Raw genomic sequence first — 10,602 nt, 5'->3', positions numbered from 1 at the left:
GCTAGCCTTGAGCTGAAGAGCTGAGGGACAGTGCCCAGGCCCAGAGTTCAGGACCCACGACCGGACCAAAAAAAAAAACATAAAAAAAAAAGAAAAGTATGGGTGGCCAGACACCGGTAGCTCACAAGTATAATCCTAGCTACTCAGGGAGCTGAGATCTGAGGTTAGTGGTTCAAAGCCAGCTGGGAAAGAAAGTCTGTGAGACTCTTATCTCCAATTAACTACTAGAAAGCAGAAGTGGTGCTGTGGCTCAAGTGGTAGAATGCTAGGCTTGAGCTGAAGAACCCATGCCCAGAGTTCAAGCCCCATGACTGACAAAAATAAAGGAAAAAAAGTATGGGTGATTTACTTTTGCAGTGTGGAGTGCTCTATAAAATTCATTAGGTCCTGCTGTTTGGTGATGGGGCTGAGTCTTTTATAGCCTTGCTGTTTCTGTCTGAAGCTTATTTTATAGCTTTGCTAAGAACAAATGTAGAGTGATTAACTGCAGGGGTCATTTAGATTTATTACTAAGGCATGCTTTCAGGACCCTACTGTATACCCTGGCTCATACTCCAGCTTGTCAGAAATTGAACATCTTCCTATCTGGTGTGATCCCTGGGAATTTTAGCTTACAGTTCTTGGAGTTTTCAACATGTAGTTCTTGGCAAGAACTTGAAGGAACCCCATACGGTTTTCCAGTGCTTATCATCTGCATAACTCCTTCCTGTCTGTGCCACAGACTTGCCAGGTTTGATGTCTACTGCTCAATACAGTGAGCCGGCAGCCCCTGTTCAGCCCTGCCTCCTTGTAGCTTCCATTTCTCAGAGGCCTCCAAGCACCAAGTCAGGGAAGTCATAGGATCCTCTTGATTAGTTTGCTTTCTTCAAGCATCCTGGTTCTATTCTGCCTCTTGTTCCATGTCTGCAAAATGATACTATGCTTTACCCAGTTTTCTACTTGCTAACCCAGTCCTTTCCACTAGGTCATGATGGGAAGTAGAAATGTGCTTTATATTTATATGATGCTTTCACAGGGTAACACAAAGAAATGATGACAGTAGAGTTTTGAGTTCCTTTTTTTTTTTTTTTTGCTGACTAGTAAAAAGATAGGTGGCCTGATGTGGGAATGCAGCAATGGACAGCCTAGTCTTGTTTGCCTTACTGCACTCACCTTCCCCCAGTTTGTTCACCCCAACTTCTACTCACACTCTTACTCCAAGATTTGTCTCTAGCTCTCATCCATCATTTGTGTGTCAGTCTGAAGAGTGGATGAGCTGGTCTGAGGAGATTGGGAAAGAGAATAACAAAGACCATAGATGGAGTCTAGGAGTCCCAAGTTTAAGAGAAGACAGTAAGAAAATGAGAGGAAACCAATGTGACCTTGACCAAGGTTCAGCTAGGTCAAGTGACTTACTCAAGGCTACATAGCACATTCATTTCTCTCTTACCTGTACATACCTTTAGGAAAAAAAATCAAAGCTGATATTAAGCTAGGCTGGTACCACTCTGGTCATTGCTATGGTTCGGGGGTTTGGTTTGTGTATTTCCCAGTGTTCATGTGTTAGAAGCTTGTGACATGATGTTAAAAGGTGGTAGGACTTTTAAGAGGTGAAGCCTAGTGGGAGGTGCTTAGGTCATTGGATTGCTGCCTTTCCAAGTAACCAGGGTAGCTTTAAAGGGATCCTAAGTTAGTTTTAGAGAGAGTGGTAAATCACAGCAAGAAGCTTAATCCTTGAACCCTCTGGCTTCATATTCTGTAGTGTCATCTGTTGTTACTGCCATTGTAGTGCCGTACAAATGGATTCTTCACCAGAACCTAATGCCCCGCCCTTAAAACACTCACAACCATCAGTTAAATAAACTTTTTGTGATTGTGTATGTGTGTCAGTACTCGGGCTTGAACTCAGGGTTTGGGTGCTATCCTTTAAGCTTTTTCAATGCTGGCACTCTACCACTTGAGCCACAGTTCCCCTTCTGGTGTTTGGTGGTTAATTTAATTGAAGAATCATACGGGCTTTCCTACCCCAGGCTGGCTTCAGACTACCACCCTCAGCTTCCTGAGTAGCTAAAATTAAGGGCATGAGACATCAGCACCTGACTTTTTGGAAAAACAGATGGATACACCTATTTTTCTCATTTCTAGCTAATGTCTAGCTGGCGGGCACCATTTCTAGTGGCCAACTTTCCCACTGCTGTATTGTACAGCTTTTGAAATGTTTATTCATTTGTGTGTATCTGTGTGCGTGCACAGCAAACGGAACCCATGTCCTTGCATATGCTAGGCAAGCTTTACTTCTGCTACTTTGGTTCTTGTGAGACAGGGTCTCTCCATACAGCCCAGGCTGGCCTGGAACTCAAGAGCCTTCTGCTTCAGCCTCCTGAGTGCTGAGATTACAGGCATACACCACCACAACTGGATCAAGCTATTTTAACAAAAGCTAGTATTTACCAAGTCCTTGTTATATATGCTCTGTGTTTTAATCCTCTTCACAGCCCTGAAAAGCAGAATTGTTTCCAAATCAATGATGGAAAAAAAAAAACCCAAAAGATAAAAAGGCAAAATGGACCAGTCTAGGATTCCATTCCTCTTAGTGTGGGTTAGAACCCACGATGGTCCTATTCAAATGACCACCTGTTAACAGAAAGGAGAACTGTGGAAAAGTTACAAAGATAAATTATAAAATTCACTCCACAATCCGAGAACTTAAATGGCTTCTTCCAGGAAACCTCTCTCCCTCCCCCACCTCCCGACTTCCAAGTTCAACCGTCCCTTAAGGCCGGGCTAGGCCCAGCCCGTTGTGAATAGCTGCTAGCTCCGCCCACTTTTCCCTCACAACCAATGATGCCTGGGCGTGTGAGGGCGGGCTCTGTCTGGGTAGGATCTCTGATTGGTCTCTTATGGAGGCGGGCCCAGTCCGGGGGGGAGGGGGCGGGGAGCTCCCAAGCGTCCTGTAAGTCGTGAGCAGCTACGCGCCAAGTTTGTGTTCTTGGCGGGTGCCGCGGGTCACGTGGCACTCTCAAAAGTACCAGTCGGTGGGTGTCTGGGTCCCGGTGAGACCGGCAGCGATTTAAAGCTAAAGCGTCGCCAGACACGTGGGGGCCCGCCGTATTCCGGTAGGTGGGCAGCCTGAGTCCGAGCGAGAACTCCGGCCTTCCGTTCCGGCGGGTGCTTCAGGGTCTTTGCTTTCCTGCGGTGGTCGCACGCCGCTGCGCAGCGGGAACCACGCGGGAGCGGTTGGTGAGCGCCTGGGCCTCAGCGCCCCGGTGCTGGGCACATGGGTGTCACGGAGACCGTGGCCGGTCGCCTTTGGCGGGGATGTGGAGGTTTACTGTATAGATAAAAGTAGCCGCTTGCGGAACCGTGTTTTAAGCTTTGTACCTTTTGGAATGGAGGACCTACCCTCACCTTGATCTGTGGACCCGCACTCCTACGCTGCTGGTAGGGCGCTAGCAAATATTCACCCCCCGTTTTGCACAAGAGGGAAGTGAGACTCCGAGAGAGACCCCGGCTGAAAACAGCAGAGTCCCAAATGAAGGCGCCCCCCCCTCCAGCCCCCCTTCTGAAGGCCCGCTTTCCCAGCCCTGTGAACGTGGTGTCTGCATGTGCACAGATATCCCTGATTGTCTGCAATCTGGCACGCCCAAATCCAGGAGACAGATGTTGCATTGTCGGGTTCTTGGCCCAGTGCCTGTACTTCGAGGTTCTGGGAGTTAAGGGATCCTCTGGTCAGCTCTGAGGCCAGTGCAGCTCTGTGCCTTCTTCACTTTGGCAAGTTACTGGATTGGAAACACCAGTTTGGGTTCCTGTGGAATGTAATTTTACATTTCTATTGGCAGGGCAGGTGGGTGTTATGGAAAGAATGAAAGGATATTAAGTTCAGATTCTGACCCTTACTGTGGCTTTAGACAAGTTAGTTCTCCTCTCTGTGAGACATCCATGTGTTCAACAAGATAATTGCCTCCGCACCCCGTGGCAGGATCCACATAGTCCCAGGTAAAGACTGGGACATGTAGAAAGGCTGGTGGTCTTGCCTGCGACTTCTTAGTTTCTTAACTACTAATTGTGAAGGTCATGTCTCCCCTGAGGAACCGTGGTCTGCAGAAATTATCCACACGGTAGTGGCAAGGGTTGTAGAGAGCTGTGCTCAGCAGGGGTTCCCAGGGAGGGACAGCATCCTAAGGCTTCTTTTTTTTTTTTTTTTTGGGTCCGGTCGTGGGGCCTGAACTCGGCTTGCGTGGTGTCCCTCAGCTCTTCAGCTCAAGGCTAGCCCTCTACCACTTGAGCCACCGCACCACTTCCGGCTTTTTTCTTTTTGCTTATGGTGCTGAGGAAACGAACTCAGGGCCTCAGGCATGCAAGACAAGCTCTCTACCACTGAGCCACCTTCCCAGCCCCCTAAGGCTTCTTTAATAATGATTGTTGGTATTTATTTGCTCTGCCTTGCAAGTGTTCTGAATGCTTATGTCTTTATTTCCTGTATGTAACTCATAGCCAGCTTCAGACTGTTCTCATCTTTGTATGTTAGATGCAGAATGGGTTTTGAACCCAGAATTTAATGCCATTACTGTCGCCCTTTTTTCCCCTTAGTGCCCATATGAGGGCTTGAACTCAGGGCACTGTCCTTTAGCTTTTTTCACTCAGGGCTGGGCCTCTACCATTTGAGCCACAGCTCCACTTTCAGCTGATTAATTGGAAATGAGAGTATCACAGACATTCTTGTTCCAGGCTGACTTTGAACTGTTATCCTCAGATCTCAGTCTCTTGAATACCTAGGATTATAGGTGGGCAACCACCAACCTTCTTGTGGTATTCTTCAATATATACCTACTCTTGAGGGCCCCTTGCTGTTGAAAGTGGGGGATTCTTACCACTTGTCCATCTGCTCTTTTAAAAAAGGAATCTAGATTTTCTCCTACTGAGCTTCATTAGTTATTCATTTCAGATTTCACGAATAGATAGGGAAATATAGCCAAGACCAAAGTTTCTAAGAAGCACTTTGACACTTGTCAAATCTGTAACATCTATGTAAGAATTCTTTCTCCTGGCTTGTCTTATCTTTTGGCCTTTGAATCTCAGTCACTGAGGCACTCTTTGCTCCCCAGGCTTCTGTCACATTATTTGGATTTCTGATCTTTAGATATCTTCCTATTCCAGTGAGTGTTCTGCCTAGATTGCTCGCCTCAAATCTCCTGTGCTTGGCTCTGTTCCATTCTTCAGATTTCAGATCAGGCACTTCCCACAATTTATTGCCCACGTCACCATCACACTTAATTGTCTTTCTTTCTTTCTTTCTTCCTCCTTCCCTCCCTCCCTCCCTCCCTCTCTCCCTCCCTCCCTCCCTCCTTCCCTTCCTCCCTTTCTTCCTTCCTTCCTTCCTTCCTTCCTTCCTTCCTTCCTTCTTTGCTAGTCCTGGAGCTTGAACTCAGGACCTAAGTACTGTCCCTGAGCTTTTGCCCAAGGCTAGCACTACCACTTGAGCCACAGTGCCACTTCTGGCTTTTCCTGTTTATGTGGTTCTTAGGAAGGAATTGAACCCAGGGCTTCATGCATGCTAGGGAAGCACTCTACCACTAAGCCATATTCCCAGCCTTGTGTATTCTTTTTTTGTTGTTTTTCTTGGTCGGTTATGGGGCCTGAACCCCGCCTGGGTGCTGTCCCTCAGCTCTTCAGCTCAAGGCTAGCACTCTACCACTTGAGTCACAGTGCCACTTCCAGCTTTTTCTGCTTATGTGGTGCTGAGGAATCGAACCCAGGGCTTCATGCATGTGAGGCCAGCACTCTACCACTGAACCAACTTCCCTACCCAACAGTGCTATCTTGTATAGATGTATTTGTTTATCAGAAGTACTGGGGATTGAATTCAGGATCTTAAGCTTTCTACATAGGCACTCTATCACTTAAGCCACCCCTCTACCCCTATTTTGTATATTTGTCATTTACTTATTTATAATCTTTTTCATACAAGCAAGATCTGTGTTTTAATAACTTGTATTCTTAGTGCCTCATTTTGTGCCTGGGACATAGGAGTTGCTCAGTGTTATTTGAGTGAATTAATGGATTCATTTTAGGCTAATACCAGTGGGATAGAATGCTTAGATATCAGTTCATTTTTCTTTTTGATGCTTGCTCTGGTGCTTGAACTTAGGGCCTAGGTGCTATCTCTGAACTTTTGTACTCAAGGCTAATGCTCTACCACAGCTCTATGCCCTACTTTTTTGGTAGTTAATTGGAGTTGAGTCTCGTTGGATTTCCTGCCTGGGCTGGCTTTGAATCATGATCATCAGATCTCTGCCTTTTAAGTAGCTAGGATTACAGGTGTGAGCCTGATGCCTGGCATATCGTAACTTATTTTGAATTGAACTTAATTACTGTATGATCAAGCATTTCCACCGGTGGGCATACATCCTAAAGAATTAAAAAGCCCCAGACTAAAGCAGGTATTTGTACATAAATATTCATAGCATCATTGTCTACAGTTGCTAACAGGTAGAAGCAACCCAAATGTCCATTGAAAAGTTTAATGGGTAAACAAAACATGACACACACATACATGCATACACACAATCACATACAGTGGAATGTTATTTCAGCCATGAAAACAAAATTTGGGGGGTGGGGGAAGGAAAGTAGGAGAGAAAGTGCAGGGGGTAACAATGTTCAACAAGAAATGTACTCATGGGGCTGGGAAGGTGGCTCAGTGGTAGAGCGCTTGCCTTGCATGCCTGAGGCCCTGGGTTCAATTCCTCAGCACCACATAAGCAAAAAGAAAAAAGCCAGAAGTGGCGCTGTGGTTCAAGTGGTAGAGTGCTAGCCTTGAGCTGAAGAGCTGAGGGACAGCGCCCAGACCCAGAGTTCAGGCCCCACGACTGGACCAAAAAAAAAAGAAATGTACTCATATGCCAGGTGCTGGTGGCTTACACCTGTAATCCTAGCTACTTAGGAGGCTGAGAACTGAGGTTCACAGTTCAAAGCCAGCCCGGGCAGGAAACTCCGTGAGACTCTTATCTCCAATAAAGCACTAGAAAACCAGACGTGGCACTGTGGCTCAAGCAGTAGAGCGCTTGCCTTGAACTGAAGAGCTCAAGGACAGTGCCCAATCCCAGACAGAGTTCAAGCCCCATGACCAACAAAAAAAGAAAAAAAAAGAAATGTACTCATTACCTTACTTATGTAATTGCAATCACCCTTACAAATTTTTTTTTTAAAGAAAAAATTCTGACATGGTACAATATGGCTGGATCTTGAAGACAGTATGCTGAGTGAAATAAGCCAAGTACAAAAGGTCAAATCCTATGTGATACAGTCAAAAATTAGAATGGTACTTGCAGGGGTTTGGAGGGGGTGGGCAGTTAATGTTTAATTAAAGTGCAGGGAAGGTGAGAGAGTTCTGTATTTGCTGCCATAAAATTATATGCTTAAAAATAGTTAAAGTGGGGTGCATGTCTTATGCCTGTAATTCTAGCTACTCAGGAGTGGAGATGGGGAAGATTGAACTGAGCCAATAAAAGGCTGAATGTGGCACCTGTCATCCCAGCTATGTGGGAAGCATAAATAGGTGGATCGAAGTCTCGGCTAGCCTGGACATAAATGTGACACCATACTTGAAAAATAACTAAAGCAAAAAAAGCTGGGGGTGTGGCTTAAACTATAGAATACCTGCTAGCAAACTCAAAGCCCGGAGTACAAACCTGAGTGCTACCAAAAAAATTAAAGTGACAGAGAGGTGCCGGTGGCTCATGCCTGTGATCCTAGCTACTCAGGAGTCTGAAATTGGAGGATCGCCATTCAAAGCCAGCCCAGGGAGAAAAGTCCATGGGATTCTTAAATCTCCAATTAACCACTAGAAAACTGGAAGTGGCACTGTGGCTCAAGTGGTAGAGCGCTCTTCTTGAGCTGAAGAGCTCAGGGTCAGTACCCAGGCCTAAAGTTCAAGCCCCACAACTGAAGGAAAAAAAGTTAAAGTGGTGAATTTTGTGTCATGTATATTTTTTTTGTAATTTAAAAGCAAAACAAAAAATAGTAGGTTTTTTTTTTTGTTTTTGTTTTTTGCCAATCTCCAGACCTTAAGAAAAAAAGGCTGGGGCTGGGAAGGTGGCTCAGTGATAGAACGCTTGTCTTGCATGCCTGAGGCCCTGGGTTCAATTCCTCAGTACCACATGAGCAAAAAGAAAAAAGCCGGAAGTGGTGCTGTGGTTCAAGTGGCAGAGTGCTAGCTTTGAGCTGAAGAGCTGAGGGATAGGGCCCAGTCCCAGAGTTCAGGCCCCACAACCAACAAAAAAAAGGAAAAAGGCTGTTATTATAGTATAATACTATATTATAATATATAAACTATAGTTACAATATGTAATATATATTACAATAATACTACGTTACCTGATTGTAATGCTAGATAGTGACTGGTGTTGGTGGCTCATGCTTGTAATGTTGGCAGAGTGCTAGTCTTGAGCACAAAAGCCCAGGGACAGCACCTATGCTCTGAGTTCAAGCCCCAGGACAGGCAAAAGACAGAAAAAGATTATGGTCTCAGGGTCTTTCCTCTTCCTTGCTATAACTAAGAATGACCCAGAATATAGTAGGTTCACTTGAAATGAGAAAAAATCTTGGACTCTGAATAAACAATTCAAACTGTTTTTGGTTTTGGGGGGGAAAAAACCTGATTTAGGAATGGAGAAAATTGTGGTTTTATCTGGGTGCTGGTGAGGATTACACTTGTAATCCTAGCTACTCAAGAGGTTGAGATCTAAGATCTGAAGCCAGCCCAGTCAGCAAAATCCGAAAGACTCTTATCTCTTAGTCACAGAAAAAGCCCGAAGTGGTACTGTACCTCAAGTGGTAGAGTGCTAGCCTTGAGCAAAAGGAGTTTAGGCATAGTGCTGAAGCCAGAGTTCAAAGCTCAGGACCAGCAAAAAAAGAAAGAAAGAAAAAGAGAGGGGGGAGGGGAGAGAGAGAGAGTAAGTAAGTAAGTTGTAGTTTTGGGGGAAAGGGTTTATGCCAGTACTAAGGCTTGAACTCATAGCTTAGCTTTTCTGCTTAAAGCTGGCACTCATCATTTGAGCCACACCTCCACTTCTGGCATTTTGCTGGTTAATTAGAAATAGAATCTCATGGATTTGTATGGGGTGTGTCACTGTAGCCTGGTATGAGCTTATGGTTTTATTATACTTGTTCTGCCACTACAAAGGACTGAGTATTCCTCAAATTTAGGGGTTACTTGATTCTACATGGTAAAAGGAACAAGGTGGAAATCTCAAGAGTAGTGAGAGCAGTCTTCTCAAGCTGGGGGTAACCTTGCTCAGAATTACTGTCTTGAATCAACAAAAGTCTTGTGGGTGGGCAAAAGGGCAGCAAGTCATTCTGCTGAAGTGGAATCAGAGTTCCATGGATAGAGTGGCCTCCTCCCCCTTCATACTGAACTAAATGCCTTTTGTTACATGATTGGAGGCCTGCTGTCAGGAGAGATAAGTTTCCATAAGGACTTTAGTCTTTTAGTGATTAGGTAATAGCCCCTCCTGTTGCAGGCACTTTTGAATCCTTTGTAACCTTCAGTAGTTAATATTTAAGAGAAGCATTCTCCTCTGGGCTCTCACTGGGTTCTGATGTTGATATGTGGTTTTCCCATGTGCAAAAGGACATGCCTTCACATCAAGCTTGCTAGGGTCACACTGGCCATGTAGTCCCTTAGTGCTGAGCTCAGTGAGAGAAGCCATGGGGACTGGTATCCAAAGCCTCTTAGGTTCCCTGTCATCACCTCTGCTAGAGCAGATGTGGTCTTCACAAGATGTTGCTGCTGTGGTGGAGAGCCTTCCATGGTGGGCACTGGAGTCCAAGTACTTTGATTTTGCAGGCATGGCTCTAAGCCTAATGATGTCTTGCTTGAGATAAAGACTGCTTTGAAAGCCCCAATTAGGAATTTTCTGGTTCAAGATGATAGACAGTTCCTGTTATTGGCCCTGCCAGACAGGATGATTGCTGTGATCTGGAACTTTTTAGCCTATTTTTTCAATGGTTTTGTTTGTCTAGCAAATTATATGCATGTACTCTTGGAAAATGGGCTCTCTTGTGAGTAGCATCTTTTCAGTCAAGATATCCTTCCTCAAATAGGCCTCCTTTCTGGGTTACCTAATGGAAACCCCTTCTTCCCTGCCCTGTCACCCCTAGGACTAGTTCTTGTCCTTACAATTAGTGCCTGTGTTTGTCCCAGAGGAACCCCCAAGAGGGACAAGCTCCAGTCAGATTTGTTCACCATCATAACAGAAGCTGTCCCCGCCTCCGTCCCCAATAAGTATGTGCTGAAGTTTTTACATGAGCATTTAACCAAATTAGTGGAAAAGCATAGGAAAACATAGCTATTGGTTAAAGAAGGGCAGTGTCTTGAATGTTCAAACTTGTACATGGGAAATACCACTGATTTCGAAATTAATTAAGCACATGGGGGAGGATACAGTCAGCTGTATTTTTTTTGGGTGGGGGGATCCGGTCATAGGGCCTGAACTCTGGGCCTGGATGCTGTCCCTCAGCTCTTCAACTCAAGGCTAGCGCTCTACCACTTGAGCCACAGTGCCACTTCTGGCTTTTTTCTTTTTTGCTTATGTGGTGCTGAGGAATCGAACCCAGGGCCTC

The 10,602-nt window shown here is 45.3% G+C and overlaps 1 protein-coding gene across 1 annotated transcript in view; it reads left to right on the top strand.

Moving 5' to 3' along the window:
- The first annotated feature begins 2,921 nt into the window (after positions 1–2,921).
- The window catches only part of Shmt1 (serine hydroxymethyltransferase 1 (soluble)), a 29,359-nt gene continuing 21,678 nt past the window's right edge, over positions 2,922–10,602 (top strand). The window contains exon 1 of the mRNA XM_013016344.1: positions 2,922–3,095. The gene's annotated coding sequence lies outside the window, so the exon portion shown is untranslated. The remainder of the gene's footprint in view (positions 3,096–10,602) is intronic.

The sequence above is a fragment of the Dipodomys ordii genome, unplaced genomic scaffold, assembly GCF_000151885.1.
Source record: "Dipodomys ordii isolate 6190 unplaced genomic scaffold, Dord_2.0 Scaffold31, whole genome shotgun sequence".
In the NCBI taxonomy this organism is placed as follows: domain Eukaryota; kingdom Metazoa; phylum Chordata; class Mammalia; order Rodentia; family Heteromyidae; genus Dipodomys; species Dipodomys ordii.
The sequence above is the reverse complement of the archived record's forward strand: the minus strand, read 5'-3'. Positions and strand labels throughout refer to the sequence as shown.